Source organism: Thunnus maccoyii, chromosome 1, assembly GCF_910596095.1.
Source record: "Thunnus maccoyii chromosome 1, fThuMac1.1, whole genome shotgun sequence".
NCBI classification, from domain to species: Eukaryota; Metazoa; Chordata; class Actinopteri; order Scombriformes; family Scombridae; genus Thunnus; species Thunnus maccoyii.
Window position 1 is genome coordinate 27,691,181 of NC_056533.1, and position 15,831 is coordinate 27,707,011.

Sequence of the window (15,831 nt, forward strand, 5' to 3'; positions counted from 1 at the left end):
ACTGCAATGAATACAGCAAACCATCCATCAAGCAACATGCTTACCACCTGCCTAATCTAAATTTGATGGCTAGTGGTGGAAATGGAATTAAATATATGTGTGTGCAAGTCTTTGGGGTTGTTGCTAGTTGGAAACTATGAACAGTACTTCTCCACAGGACAAACACAACCTCAGACTGCAGATAATACACCTTTCAGTATAACAGCCTGATGAACAACACCGTCAAGCTGTCACACAATTCACTAATAACTGTAGATATTATAGATTGTTACCTATCCAATCCTACAGAGCTTGAGAGGAGAGGTTCATTTTGTCTGTTGAGTGTGGATAAAGAAACCTTAAGTCATAAATTCATCGATGAGACATCAACATTTAGCAAAACTTAAGTAATACTATTGAATATGTTATGAAGCCACTGCAGATGTCCTATACAGTAATGTGAGGTTAAAGCAATGCTCATGCATCCCTGATTTTCCAAATAGTTTAATGCTGACTTTAGACACTTACAGTTCAAACTCCACACACACACTTTTGTGTTTCACCTTCACTGCCAGCTCACATGAACATATGTATCTTTTCAAATGTCTCATCTCATGGGGCCTCCAATGGAACTGTGAGTGTTATCATAGTAACTATTTCGTACAGAATAACAATAATACTGTATGTCTCAGAGTCAACATTCATTTTATTTGTGATACTGTAATAAAAAATCCAAATTACAAACTGAAAATATATTCAAATTTCAAATTTCCAAGTCGCTTTTTATTATAATGTAAGTTAACTTTTATGATGGCCAAAAACAGTCATTCAAGTATTGCATTATTTACAGGGAAGATATTTGGCTTCCGTTAATCAGTCAAACATGACACCAAAAGTGATGAGGACAAGAGCCAATAACAACAGTAGATATTGCTGTTCTTGATCTATCTGTACTAGTGCGCAATATGTAGTTAGCATTACACTCCAGCCTGAGGCTATGTCCAAGCTAGGCCAGTGCGTACATAGCTGTTCACACATAGCTGTTGTTTTTTTGTAAAATGCTCCCCAGAGTGGATACCACTGAAAATGCTGGTCTTGCTGGTCTTATATGCCCCTATTTTTTCAAATAACACTACACCACTGCCACCCACACTTTCCCAGCACTCTTAATCTTTTCTCGCTCCCAGACCAATCGACTGTAGGAGTAATTAAGGTGAAGTACTGTAACTATGGTGCTGAAAATCTTAAAACCCACATAAAATGCTGTATAAGTCTGTCAACGTAGACTGTATGATAATATGAGCACCATTAGTGCTCATATTATAGCCAGAAATAGTGTGCACTGCTATAAATTTGAAATCCAAGATGCCACAATTATGTGATCAGCATAGCAGACTGTAATGATCCATAGCAAATTATAGTGAGAAATTAAAGTCATCATAAATTAACAAAAAAGACTTTGATGGACTCAGGTAAAGTTACTAAATCCACATAATCTACATATGTCTTCAAAATGTCCATTTGAAACCAGCTTTGACAATTTATCCTCAGATCTCCTTGTACTGACCATTTTTAGACCATTTTCTCTGTCTATACTAATCTAAACCAACCACAAAAACATCTGACAACCATACACCTGTGCGTCTGTGAACCTTGGTCTTTAATAGACCTGTTATTACATCCTGGCAGCTAAAATAAACCCTGTGCCCTGTGTTTTGCATTGCTCTCATTCACAGACATGAGTGATTCATATGCATTTAACAGCCTGTCCTCCTAAGAAAAACAACAGTATGAGTCTTAAATTCAGTCACCAAAAAAACCCATAGTTACGTTTCAGTGACAGATGTCATCTAGCAGCCATAGTAATTATGACCCGGAGAAGTGACGCAGTTCAGATGACGTCTATATAAAGTGACAAATTTCCATATTGGGAGGTGGCGGGTTGGGTGGATGGCTGGATAGATAGATGGCAAAAAGTGGACTTAGCTGCAGGAGAACATTGATCGCCACCCATTTCAAACTGCGAGTTGGGACAGTTTTTTAAAAAACGCAACTATAATTATCATGGTGTTTACTATTGCCATGATAACAAAGGATGCCTAACTTTGAGGAAGTATTAACTTTAACCCTAACCACATTTCAAGAACTCATTTTAACCCAAACCATGATCCTTCCCAAACCCTAATCAAGTGGAATTTCTGCCTAAACCTAACCAGACCTTAACCACAGCATTGTCACACCATAAAACCTAATTATTTTTTAATTGTGATTTGTTTTGGAAAGCACAGACAAATCTCCTGCATTAGAAAACCCTCCTATGGGTCATTCTGGAGCATATAATCATTCAAAAATACCACTCAAACTGCCTAATAGCCTCTAATAGAGATAATAAGGACTCACTCATGCACAAATAAGATCTCATTCCTTCAGTCTCCCACACAATATTTTCCTTCTTATCAATAGCTAATGAATTCATTTCATAACTCTTTGTTCTCAGGAGCTGCTGTGAAACATACACTTCCTGGTTGACCGAAAAGTGATTTTATATACCAAACAAATGTGTAAGTGTGGTGACACCTGAATGCATACAGGAGGCAGGATATAAGTCAGAATTTGGTATTTGGTCAGAATTGATGAGAGTGTGTGTGTGTGTCAGTTTAACACCAAACATATTAGGAAGTTCATTCTACAAAGTTCTCCACCAAATTACGGCCACAGTGTACAAGTGCTAAAATGAAAAGTTGCGTGTCCCTGCAATATTTTGAATATAAAAATGGTTTGCAAACCTGATGTGTTATCTTCTCTCCTGTGTAATTTTCATTTCTTTATTGACTGACATCTGATTAACAGCTCTAAAATCGAGAGACTTGTTAGATTTTAAAACAGCACAAATCATGTGGAAGGTCAAAAACAAATTACTACCTGAAAATATCCAAAGGTTGTTTAAAAATGTGAAAAAGTCGATATGACTTGAGAGGAAATAATGTAAAAAATATATATATATCCATTGTATTTCATTTAAAGGAGTGAATCACAGTTGTAGTGAGGAGCTGAAAATGTCTGGCATGTTTAAAAAATGAATATAAAAATGTAAGATCAGAATGGTGGCATTAAGGATAATGTAAAATTCTGTGTGATGTTACTTTCTGACATCAAATAAGTTTTGTTTTGCGAAAAGGGTAGGCGCAATAAGCTGTAGCTTCAGCCTACATTGTTATAGCCTGTAGAAAATCTTCATGCAATGTTGCATTGTTTTCCTCTATTTTGCTGAAGGTAATTGATATTGTATTGTCTGTTTTTTGTTTTTCTTTATTTAATTCCAATTATTCACAATCTGAAATAGATTTTCAATTCAAAATACATGAATGTATAACATTACTTTAGCATATCTAACCAAATGTTACTCAATGAACTATAACACTGTCTCTCTGAGCCATTACAGTTTTCAGTGGGCATGTGGTCACATTAGTGGTCACAATTCAATTCCATCTTTCACTTTTGACATGTACACTTGTGTTTTTATAGATTTAAAAAATGCCTTAGTTCTCTGCAACCTCCATGTTACAGCTTGTGGGTGTGTTTAAGTCCTCTACTACATAAAGCACACTCAAGTCATGGCCGTTATTGTATTTTCACTTTTATTTACATCTATTACAATGCACATTTATTCATATGGTTCAGTGAAATGTGAGTAACTACATAGCCTTGAGAGTGAGGAAAGTTATCTAAAGGCAAAACACGACCCTGAAAATTCAGAAGCATGAAAACTAGCTTGGTAATTAGATGCTAAATTAATCCACGTGGACCAATTAGGCAAGACAAGACATGGGGGCTCTGTAATGCTTTGTCAACAGAAATGAAACCAGTACAAGGAGACATACGGGTTGAGGAGGAACAAGTTTGAATGAGAGACTGAAAAGGGAAGGGGGCATGAGAGCATGTACCCTGATTAAAGGGGAGAAGAGGATCAAAGAGATTTTATTTGGCATGTGTGTGAAGATTAAACAAACCTTTAGAAGAAAAAAGGGTCCCATCATTTCCTGTATTAAGTTTGAATAAAATTTTAATGCAGAAACATTGCTTGATCTCTTTTACAAATGATGATGCTTTGATTTGGATGCTTAAAATGTAAGTGGAGTCCCTTAGCCCAGTGCAGGCTCACTAGAAGTTCTTTACATTTCTTTTCTTCTCTCCTCTCAAAACTTGCCTGTCATTTCTGCTTTTTTAAAATTAGACTGATATTTTGAAACATTACAGATAATAAAAGTGAAAAGTTTTTTGGGTTTTTTTTACCATTCCTCCCCTTTATCTTATCTGTAATGGTAGCCTATGCAGTAGTTTTAGTTTCATTTTCCCATTTTGAGATATTCTCACAGCATTAGAAAATTACATTTAAAAAGGTCGTTCTATATTCTATAGAACATGCTGTTATCAGTTTTTATAGTGACTATGTTTGACCATGTGAAAACTGACAGACCTCTGATTGTGAAAGGTGATGTTGCTGTTGACTCTGAAAACTAATTTTTCACTAGTGTCAGCATCACAATCAAATTTCAATTCACCTCCATTGGACTAGGGTGGAGGCAGAGACTCAAAGTTAAATGTCCCAAAACCTGGGCAGATAGTTTAATAGTGATTGTTTCTTTTAAAATCCAATGTTCTGAAGTAGAGTCAAAATAATGAAAAACATTTCACTGCCTACTGTGAGATGATCATGTGGCAAAACAAAATAATAGTTACTTACACCACTGTTCAAAATGTTCTCAGTGCACCATGCCATACCATCCTGACCAATTCAATTCCACCTATTAGTCCCTCTTTTTTTAATAAAACAATGTTTTTATTATTTTAAATGTACCTTGGAATATGCTAAACGTTGCTCTTTTATGTGTCTTAAGTTGATCACCTGATAGAGTTACATGGCTGCTGCAGCAAGCCATAAAACCTTGGCTGGCGGGATGTGCAGGCTGTTTTCGTTGTGCTGGTGCACCTGCAAGGGGAAGATAAGGGCACTGATGATAACAACCTGTCGGCATTCTGACATTTCTCTGGACACTCAGCAATGAGCTGTCGGCCACAGCCCTGCGGAAAGAAGGAAAACCATGATTTGAAAGGGAAAAACTGTGCTTTGTCACCAATGTCCTTAAAAACCACACTAAATTTTAAAGCCTGTTTTCCATTGGTAGCCACATGGTTGATTTCCCCAACAACAGTACACAGCCCTGTTTAATGGTTATCAAGAGTAGATATGAAAAACAATGGGCTCCTTTTTTTATACTAATTTCAAAAATGTACATAAAAGTTGAGTACCAAAATATTATGCAATGGCACATTCACTCACCTCAGTTGAATTTACATGTTAAACAAGGAGTCGTCAATGGAATTTAATTGCTCAATTAAATGTAATTGTCATTTTAAAACATATTCCCATCACATTTTAATCTATAAAAATATTTAAATTACACCTAATCAACTTGTTTGGATGTATGATGCTGCAATATTCTGGAAAGCCTGTTTCATTGTGCATGAGGGTGAGAATCCATTATAAATCTGAAGTCAATAACTGTCAAGTGATAAAGGATGAATGTGACACGTAGTGTCATGATGGATATCCCGAATTTCTATACTATTTTTCCTGACCATTTGGTCAAAAAGAGTCAACGAAGCCAGACCAAATTTATATGCTTTATACAGAACAAGACAGATTCACGTCCATGCCTTTGTATCTTTCAGAACTGTTTGGAAATGTAGGTAAATTATGTCTTGTGGTAAAATTAGCAACTGTTGGCTCTTAGGTGTGGAAGAATAACTACATAGACAGCTTTTTCAGTGTTCATCATTCTTGAAATGAAATACACAGTCTTAATGGCTATAAACTTGTACAGAAGCTAATTGTGTGCTGCACTGTCTCTAAGGTGCAACAGTGCAGCTCAAACTCCACAAGATAAATATGGTTACATTTCACTGCTATAGTCGATTTTACGATACAGTTTTGTTACATTAATCCACTCTTGTGACACCAGCCTGCACTGCTCTAGGGGTGTTGAAATATATGAGCTGGAGGTGTTTACATTAATTTCAGGTTTATAGGTCTTGACATTTACAAGGTGAGAATATAAGTATTTTGAGTGACATTGTATAGTATTTGCGATGTTTTATGGTCTCAAGTTTTTCTTTCCAAGTACAGATTTATTATTGTCCCTTTGAAGCAACATCTTAGATTATTGAGAAAATTGATACATGTATTCAGTTGTGGGCTGCCAGCACACCAAGTATGGGGGTATAACAGAAGCAGAATTATTTGCAAATGTGTGTGGAGAGTGCCCAAATGCTCAATCCCTGTGTGCGTAATCAGATTTGTAAATGTGTAATAGAATCTCCAAATCTGTATTCAGATCTGCAAATGTATAGAGATTTGTGAATGTGTAGACAAATCTGTAAATGCTTACATAGTAGGGATGTGTAGAGAGCCCAGTATTTGTGTTTGTATCTATATTTGTTGAGGCAACAAAATTATTTATATTTGTATTTGTATTCAAATAACAGTGGAAATAGGTGTAAAAATACAGGTTTTGTTTTTATTACACATTGTTTTAGGATATTTAAGTGTTAAAATAAGTGTTTATGGATAAACTATCTTACAAAGGAGGCACCCACACCAGGTCGCGAACTCAAGTCTCCCAGCGCTGACTACTAAGTTAAAACCAAGTGCATCGCAAATGTGCAGCCAGACCTCTACTTATTTATACACCCATAACACAGAGACAGTACAGCGTGTAACATGGGTTTTTTCTCTTCCCAAAAACAAATCATTTTTTAAAATATTTCTACAAAATAAATGTTCATAAAAAAAAAAAATTGTGCTTTGCTGAATAATGTACTTGTATTCAGGCCCAACCCTAGTACATAAATCTATAAATGCATGCACAGATCTGTAAATGGATACATAGATGTGTGAATATGTAGACAAATCTGTAAATATGCATTAGATATTAATGGCTCAAGTATTTTGCTCCAAGAATTTTGCTACACTTCTGTCGTAGCAGAGAAACAGACTGTAAAAAAATATGGACGTAGTCACCATGATGTCACCCATTGGTTTGTGGACTGCCGTTTTGAAGCCTCAAGATTTGACCGTCGCCATCTTGGATTTGACCATCGCCATGTTTTATTCTGTAGCCAGAAGTGACCATATTTTGACAAGAGGGTGGAGCTGACCCTAGCGCTAGCTGCTAGGTTGGTTAGCACAGTGCATTTACGTATGGTTAACTGTGATAATGCTAATGCTCATTTTCACTAGCGAAAAACAGGCCTAAAACCATTAAAACTAAATGTACTTTCCAGAAAAACCAAACAGCCAACTCCTTAGAGGGTCTTTTAGTACAACCAAACACTGAACAAAACTATTTTAGACTACCAAAATGTTACAATTAGCTTTAAAGAACTGAAAACACACTGTGAAATAGCAGCAGCTACACCTATACTCTGTGAATCTGGGGCTACACCATGGTTTCATAATCAATGTTGTTGCCGTGGTAGTGACTTGTCAATGACAAGGTAGCCCTTGTCGCCCTACAGCATACACTGCTTTAAATGGGACCATATTTTACAAAATGAACATCATACTGTATTGAAAAAGACTTGAAACTGGTGATTGAGACCATAAACTCATTAGGTTTACCGAGGTAATTAATCAAGTGAGAAGTAGGGTCATTTTCTCATAGACTACCATACAATCAAACTTCTTTTCAGAGCCAGTTGAATCACCCCTTGCTGGCCCTTAGAAAGAATGCAGGTTGCACATTGGCTTCACGTTTCAGACCGGGAGCTACCCACTTGGGCAGAGATAATGGATGTATATAGCTTCAGAAGCAGGGCCCCATTCATTCCTATGAAAGTTGCTCAGTGGTGCATGAAGCCAAAAAAGTTCTTCCGCATTGCCTCTGAATCTGTGGGACCCATAGAGCAAACGCACTGGTTTATTTCACCGGCCAAGCCAGCTACTGGTTTAGCCCTCCAGCTAACTTGAATGGGGATAAAACAATTCAGTCATGTGGCTCTTCTAGACTTATAAATGTGATCACTGTACTGTTCCCTACTGCTTTAACAATAAGCAGAAACAGGCACACCTACGTTTCCATGACTTTCTATCTCGGTTAATGAGTGACTAGTCGCTCTTCAGCATTGCTAACATTGCAAGCAGCAATGTTTAGCCCTACAGTCTATGGTTTAGCCTTGATACTAACTGCTAGCACAGACTAATGTTAGCTAACAAACGGAACAGTATTGCCAAAGTATTTCCCTCAAGACAACTTCAACCGTGAGTAAACACTAATATCTTGTATAAGATATTCTGTTTGTGACTAACATTATTACAATGGATGCGTGCGATTTCATCTGTGTTTTATTGCTGGGGTTTCTGTAAACAGATGTAGCATATGTGATGTAACATGAGAGTCAGCAGGGAACAAACATGTTATTATCAACAGGCTGTACAGATCTTTATGCTAGTGACAGCAGCCTGCATATTAAACTATATTTTCAGTTAGCAACCTGCACCAGACTGCATGCTATGTCAGTCACAGTCAACCAACACACTAGGTGAATGATACCAGGCTGTTAGTAAAGTTGTATTTTGAGGGTGACAAGCAAAACCTACACCAGTTACTTTTGCTATAATGGTTGTATGAATTTAGGACCTGAAACAGTGAACTGATCACTAAAGCTTTTTCTGTGTTGTATAAAAGTGAGCAACAAAAAGCCGCGGTGTGTTTGTCTGCCGCCATCTGATCACATTTGATCATCTGTGCTGAATAGATTCCTTCATCTGCTACAGTGAGAGGCACCAGTATCTAACCAGTATCAGCAGGTATGAATGTTATTCTGACACACAACACCACAGAAAAGCTAGTTAAGTTTTACTTGCACTGAGTCCAAAACCTGGTGTGTATTCCAGAAAGTGAGTTAAGTGAAAACTCGGAGTTTGGGAAGCTCAATCAGGCAAACTTTATTTGTATAGCACCTTTCATACAGGGTAGTGCAATTCAAAGTGCTTCACAGGTTACTGACAAGCCAATAATAAGACAGAACATGTGGAGACGGTAAACAGTAAAAACAATTTGAGACAAATGCACACAAGGAATATAAATGATGAAATTGTAATAAAAATAGATTTAAAAGCTATAATAATTATAAAATAGAGTCAAATAAACAATGGATTAAAGAAAGTAGACAAAATAGATACAAAAAACAAAGAGAAATAAAATCATTAAGAGTAAAATAATATAATAAGAGGAAAAGAATATAATAATATTAATAATAATAAAAGATAAAATAAAATTATAAAATAACATGAATACAATAAATAATCAACTCATAGTTCAGGGTTAGGCCCAGAGTTTGTTAAGCCTGTTTTCTGGAATAGACCCCTGAAAGGAACCACTGAGAGAACTGTGAAGCAGCAATTTGATCTGTTATAGTGTTTCATTACTGAAACAAAATATTTGTGTGCACATCCACAAAATCTCAGTGGGGTAGGTGCTGAACACAAAAAAACCAAAACAATTCAACTAGATATGAGTAGTACCACACTGAATCAGAGCTCCCTTTTCTTTTTTGTGACATTTTGACCAACTACAGGTTTTCCTCTGGCAAATAGGGAGGAAATGAGCATATATATATATATATATATATATATATATATATATATCAGTGGCGGCTGGTGACTCAAAAAATTGGGGAGGACAGGAAGAAAACCAACATGGGATTTTCTAACAAACTGTATCAAACTATATCATTGTCCCACCTGATGAAATCGGAGGGGTGGGGGGCAATTTTATATGCCAATAAAACAATTTGCTTGAGTGGTGAAAAGGCTGCTTCTTTAAAGACATTTAGCATATACATATTGTCTCTAAACAAAGAAGTGCTCATTTTAGCCATGGAGTGGTTCAAATGTGTCATTTTACCAACAAAGTGAAATTCAAATTTATAGTATTGTTCTATTGTGGCAACAAATTTATGTTCTCATCAAAAACAGACAACATATCACATGATTTACAGGTGTTTCCTATGGGTTTTTTGGTTGTTGTTTTTTTTACAGAAATAGCCTATATAAGGTAGCACAAAGCTTATAATCTGATACAGGTTCAGATCAGTACTGAATACAAGAAAGATTGAACATTAAAAACATCCACAAAGTGTAGGTTCACATCAGAAAGCATTAATGCATGTTTCAAATACATGACTTACACACTCTTATCTATATGCACCACATACAAAATATAGTCTACCAAGCTGACATGTTAACACTAGGGGTGTTAACATGAACACAAAACTCACGGTTCGGATCGTATCACGGATTTGAGTCACGGATCAGATCATTATTAGGATCAGCGAAAAAAAGGGGGAGACAAATAAAACTTTGTTTTCCATTTATTCTATAACACACTTACAGCAAGAAACAGCAAGGAACTTTTGCCCATGGTCTTAAATGAAAACAACATTTAAGATGTCCAATATTTAAATAAAATAAAATAAAATAAAATATATAAAATATTTAATGCTCAGTTATTGCCATGTGAGGCATGATACCTTCCTCTTTTAATAGTGAATGAAACAGCCTTTGTCCACATCATCAAAACTTGATGATAACAAACATTCACCGCTAACGTCAGTTAGCAGCTAGATAGCTAATTAGCTGCTCAGCTGCAGCACATTAAACAGCAAGTAAACATGACTCAAATGTCACGTCGGACCGTTAGATGCTGGTTTGATCATTACTCTTTAAAATCCCTGTTAGCGACACGCTGTCTGCCCATGACTTGTACTTACAGCTTTTTGTTTACTTTGTCTTAAATGAGACATTAAATTTTGCAATTAATCCGCAGTTCATATGCCTGCCGAACCGTGGGGGGGGGCGATCCTTACGGATCACGGATCAACTACAGTCCGTTACACCACTAGTTAACACTTGTTATTCTAGTTACTTCTTACTCAATATACGGCTCAGCTTAAAAACAAACTATTAAACTGTCAGAAGCAAGCCAGACCTCCTGCACACTCATTCACTAATCACACAACATCAACAGGTGACTGAACAACCACTCAATTAAAAAGACAGCTCACTGTAACTTCAACAAGCAAACTACCCACAACACATTATATGATCTCTGCTGAATTCTTGTTAAGGAGATAAAAAACACAAAAAAGCCACACAGAGACATTTAACCATCAGAGATGAAATTAGCGACCAAAGAGACAGAGAGAGAGAAGCTGTATCTGACTCACGTTATCTGACATCTTCTTCTTTCTATCATGGGGATGAAGTATTCATGTCATAACGTCCATTTGTAGCTGTTGGTCATCTTGTATGTTAGTTAACAGAACTTTATGGCTGCTGCTTAACCAGTCTGATATCATTAGCAACAATGACAAACAAGCTAACTCTCCTGGTTGTTTCTCCGGTTGCTTCCCTCTCCAGCCTCCCCGGCAGCGTCCTGCTGCTGCTGCGCTGCCCAGTCCAGATAATTTCTCCCGTTAGCTTAACAACAGTCCTTAACAGTCCTTCCATGGATGTATAAAGAGTCCTTCAGGCTGCTACAACAAGCCAGCTGTTGCATTGGCTAACGCAAGGAGCTATCTACTGCTGCTACTCTGCTTTACAGTGGAGAGCACTGTATTGGTCATTGGACCAATTCGATGTCAATATTGCATTCTGGTTGTTGATTGGTAAGGGAGGACAGCCTCCCTTGGAGTGTCATTTTAGGTGTCATGGCCAATCACAGATTAGCATGAAAAAAAAAAGAAATACATTAAGTCCAATGTAAGAGATCCCACCCTGCGGAGGTCAGCAAGCACTTCAGATTTCAGTAATGGATTTTTTCCAAAGAGGAGAGAAAAATACTTTATAAATAACACTGAGATTTGGTAATGGTTTATTTCAACCAAATATTCTTTTTTAAATTTTGATCTCCCTTTTGCCTCACAAAAAATAGAGGAGGATCAACCTCTTCTGCCTCTATGGACCAGCCTCCACTGATATATATATATATATATATATTGATAGATAGATAGATAGATAGATAGATAGTCAAATGCCCAGTGACACTACAATCATCTATCATTTATCTTTCATTTAATATCAAAGTCAAAACCTAATTTAAGCAATGAGGGGACAAGGTGTTGGGGGAGTAGATCTAATAAGTTTCTTGCAGCAAAAGCTTATTATTGTGATAACCCAATCTAGATGGGTTTTTTGTGTGTGGGTGTGTTTTGTTTTGTTTTTTTGTTTTGTTTTAGTTTTATTTTTTTGACATTTTCAATGCTCAAATATCTCAGTGGGCTCAGAATACAAACATGTGAATATGACTAGATGATTATAGTGTCACTGGTCATTTGACTATATACAGAATATGCATAATTTCCTTCATTTGTTTCCATTTGTACTGAAATAAGAGTTATTTGTAGTCAATAAACTCAGCCATACAGTGACATCTAGTGCAGACCAGGGTTATGGGCGGGGGCCAGGGGGCCATGCCCACCCATCCAGGAATTTGACCCTCCTAGAGAGGAAATCAGCATCAAAATCATTATAATGCACAGGCTTACCGGGGCTGAAGCCCCGGGCCTGACAATGTGAAAGGGCCCACAGGGCTCAGGGAAAAAAGATAACATAAAATTTACAGGGAGGAAAAAAAGAACTCCTGCCTTGTTTGTACATTTTTGTCCATCTGTGGTGTCTGGATTTAGAGCAAAGTGTCCTTCTGTCTAGTGTCTCTGCTCCAAAATGGAAACATTCCAGTGGCTGTTTGTCAGCATGTGACACCGCAGCGAGAAGTTAAAAGCAGCTAGCTGAGGTTAGCATGCTGGGACTGACAATCAAAACAAGTTAAATTAAAATGGAATTATGCTTGACTTAACATGTCATCAGAAAGTGACATTGTTAGATCCCTGGATTTTATGCCACACGTAAAACTGTGAGGAAGACGTTTTAAAGGTAGGAACAGACTTTAATACCTGTGGTTATTGATTGATTTGTGCACATCCTGCAAAACCAGGATGTACAAATGTAGGCTGCAGTTCATGCCACATTCTGCAAAGTTTGTCTAACAAATAAGAATATCAGACAGTGTTACAAGCAGTACAGAAATTTGTACTTAAAAAAAAAAAAAATTAGATTGGTTTTAAAGCTGGAGTGCGGGATTTTTGTCTCCCCCTTCTGGCAGTGAGAGTAAAGGGGGGCACTCGGCTGTGATTGCAGGCATGCAGCACGCTTTCATGGTTCCCAGTATGCCATACCCCACTGGCCATAACCTACTGTTGCAGCTGTAAAATGATGGTTACATTGTTTTGAGTGCCACACCACCCCCACAAAAGTCTGGAAAGTCTAGAGCGACACGTTTAAAAGCCAGCACAGGCATGTCACCCCCAACATGAGATTTAAAAACTCCATATACTGTGAAACACAGAGAGATTTATCTGGCGAAGATAAGCTTAATCAGCATTGTGTGAACTCATTTGGTAAGGTCTTGAATGTAACGGGCGTTCACTTATATGTAAAAGTTCCACACTGCAGGTTTAAGTTATTACTACTTCATCAAAGTTGCAAGAAATTGAGGCAGTGTTCAAATCTATGTCTTATGATACACTGAGTGGCTGAGCTTAAAATCATGTAATAATCACGTCTTGTAATTTTGATAGCTTATTTAATTAAGTGTTAACCAATATTAACCAATATAGAATTCTTTGCCATGTTAACTTATAGACAAACATTCTACAGATTTTGTGTCAAGAGATGGATGTTGTCACCTCTGCAAAACTTAACTAGCTTTCTGTGGTGTTGTGTGTCAGAACAACATTCTTACCTGCTGATACTGGTTAGATACTGGTGTCTCTCACTATAGCAGATGAAGGGATCTGTTCAGCACAGATGATCAGATGTGTTCACTCTAAATACAACACAGAAAAAGCTTTGGTGATCAGTTCACTGAACTTTTCAGGTCCTAAATTCATACAACCACTAGCAAAAGTAACTGGTGTAAGTTGAACCTCAAAATCCAACTTTACTTTACTAAAAGTCATATTACCTGGTATCATTCACCTGATGTGTTGGCTGACTGTGACTGACACAGCATGCAGTCTGGTGCAGGTTGCTGACTGAAATATAGTTTAACATGCAGGCTGCTGTCACTAGCATAAAGATCTGTACAGCCTGTTGATGATACCGTGTTTGTTCCCTGCTGACTCTCATGTTACATCACATAAGCTACATCTGTTTACAGAAACATGCTAGCCACAAACAGAATATCTTATATAGGACATTAGTGTTTACTTATGGTTGAAGTTGTCTCGGGCCCACTCAAAGAAACTATAAAAGAAGGAAGGGCCATTACGTCATATCAACGTTCTAATGCTCAGCTTGATGCCAGACTTTGATGCCAGTTCTATTGGAGCCTATGGGAGATGCATGGAAAAGCACACTAAAACCCAACACATCTGACCTTTGATGAAGAAATGCCTCTACCAAATGAAAGAACAAACTTCAGAGAATAGTGACTGACTTTTCCAAATGTTTGCAGTCGCTTATTTGGTCTCCAAATAGTATCCAAAGATGAATATAGGCATACTTTACAGGGCTCATGGTGAGTCAAATTAAAATGCTCACTATGGCAAATAAAATACTAAACAGATAAATAAACATTGTCGACAAAATCTATTTTCTTCATTCCTTCTCTCTTCCTTTTATTTTGATCCAGAGGCTGCTTTAGCTAATATCACAGTTTAGCTAACTTACTAACATTAATCTGTTACTAACCTCAATCACATATAACATGAATGCATCTTGCATACAAATAAGTTATATACAAATCAAAAAAATTGTACCTTAAAAACCCATGAAACATTAGTTAATAAACAACACACCAAAATAGTGGTGCTTCCATCACCCAGATTGATAACCCATGAAACTGGGAGGGGAGAGATGAAGGAGGGGTCTCCCCATTCATCACTATGCTAACTGCGCCGAGAGCATTCAATTGTGGCACCAATGTGCGTTCACACGCTACACAGTGACGTAATAAACCTTCCTTCTTTCATAGTTTCTTAGGGCCCACTGCGGCAATACTGCTCTGTCTGTTAGCTAACATTAGCCCATGCTAGCAGTTTATTGCAATGCTAAAACATTACAGGTCCTATGCTTGCAGCGTTACCAATGTTGAAGAGCAACCAGTCACTCATTAACTGAGATGGAAAGTCATGGAAACGTAGGTGCACCTGTTTTTTGCTTGTTAAAGCAGTGGGGAGCAGTACAGCGACTTTTGCAGCTGCGTGGCATCCCGCCATGTTGTTTGGGTCGCTCAGCTGTGGGAGCCTCCTTCAGATGTTCATGTTGGCAGCTGAAGTTCTTATTGAGGAGCGTTAGACTGGCAGCATGAGACTGAGAGCCTGAGCTGAGGGTGAAGAAAACCTCGAGTTACAGACAAATATCCACACGCATTTACAGATCTTTGTCATGGCAGAAGTGAAGCAAAAATCAAGTTTAAAAAGACAGCCATTTGAGAGGCGTGTCTTATTTGTAACTGAGGACTTGAAGCAAAATATTTCAGCTATAATATCAAATGCATATTTACAGATTTGTCTACACATTCACAGATCTTTATGCATTTGCAAATCTGAATACAGATTTGCAGATTCCTGTACACATTCACAAATTTAAGTGTGCATTTTGAGATTCTTTTACACATTTACAAATCTACACATGCAGGGACTGAGATACAGTTACACAACTCTCCTGCTACAATAATACCCCCATAGAAAGTAAAGTGTAATATTCATGTATAATGATTTCATACT

At 37.3% G+C, this 15,831-nt stretch overlaps 1 long non-coding RNA gene across 2 annotated transcripts; it reads right to left on the reverse strand.

The window, feature by feature from the left end:
- Window positions 1–3,620: 3,620 nt before the first annotated feature.
- Window positions 3,621–15,533, reverse strand: LOC121899164. Of its 2 annotated transcripts, none has more exons than XR_006096640.1 (3): window positions 15,253–15,533; window positions 13,845–13,928; window positions 3,621–5,061 (listed from the first exon to the last, which is right to left on the reverse strand). It is a non-coding gene; the product is annotated as an uncharacterized LOC121899164 (long non-coding RNA). The 2 variants fall into 2 exon arrangements; XR_006096641.1 differs by lacking the exon at window positions 15,253–15,533 and adding an exon at window positions 14,067–14,128.
- Between the last annotated feature and the right edge of the window lie 298 nt (window positions 15,534–15,831).